The sequence below is a fragment of the Charadrius vociferus genome, unplaced genomic scaffold, assembly GCF_000708025.1.
Source record: "Charadrius vociferus isolate BGI_N301 unplaced genomic scaffold, ASM70802v2 scaffold111, whole genome shotgun sequence".
In the NCBI taxonomy this organism is placed as follows: domain Eukaryota; kingdom Metazoa; phylum Chordata; class Aves; order Charadriiformes; family Charadriidae; genus Charadrius; species Charadrius vociferus.
In genome coordinates this window covers 1,052,001-1,052,846 of record NW_009647046.1, presented here as the reverse complement: position 1 = coordinate 1,052,846, position 846 = coordinate 1,052,001, and positions in this window count along the sequence as shown.

The following is an 846-nucleotide window of genomic DNA, read 5'->3' as shown; positions in this document are numbered from 1 at the left end:
GACTGGAAACCAGCTCAAAATGAAAACCTTTACAGACCTCAGACTAGACGACCACAGTCCTAGGAGCCTCATCCACGCAGATGAACGCATACACATGCTTATTTACCCTTAGCTGAGGCTAAGTTATGGCTGACACTGGGTTCTGTCTCCCAAAAACACCACTTTGTGAAAGCAGCCACCTTCTGCTTCTGAAATAGTTACATCTGTTCATCATTCAGGAAAAGGGAACTTTTACACATTTTAACAATCTCAAGTCTCTGTCTTCCTGGAAAGCATGAAATAAGCAGCATAAAAAAATGACACCACAGGATCTTATAAGAGAATTAAGAGCATATTCATTAGAAATGAAATACAAAATACAATGATGCTGCAGGATAGGGGGCAGCAGGCGAACAAGACCCGCGCCATTCCCTACCCTCACCCCAATCCAAGGAATGTACCTATATAATACAAATTAATTAGAGATCTCAAACAGGGGGGAGAGGAGGGGTTTTACAAAGTGATTTTCTTGCTATACAGAAAATATATTATTTGCTGGAAGTCACTGCTGAGCTGTTAGGGGCCCAGGGTCAGTCACTGCTCAGGAAACCCCCTGAAGGCACACTGACCCCTACTGTTTCCCCACCAGTTTGGTGAACACATCGTAGATCTCTGGCTTTTCCTGGGCAAACTGCTCGGCTGTATTTTTCTGTAGCCAGTCGGATGAACGCATCTGTTGCTGCAGCAGGCCAATGAGGTCACCAAGATTGGAGCTACCTGCACAGGTAGGCTCCTGGTGGCGGGACACAAAAATGACTTCATCTGTGCTATCTGCTTTGCCATCCTGATCTGACTGACAAGGCTGCT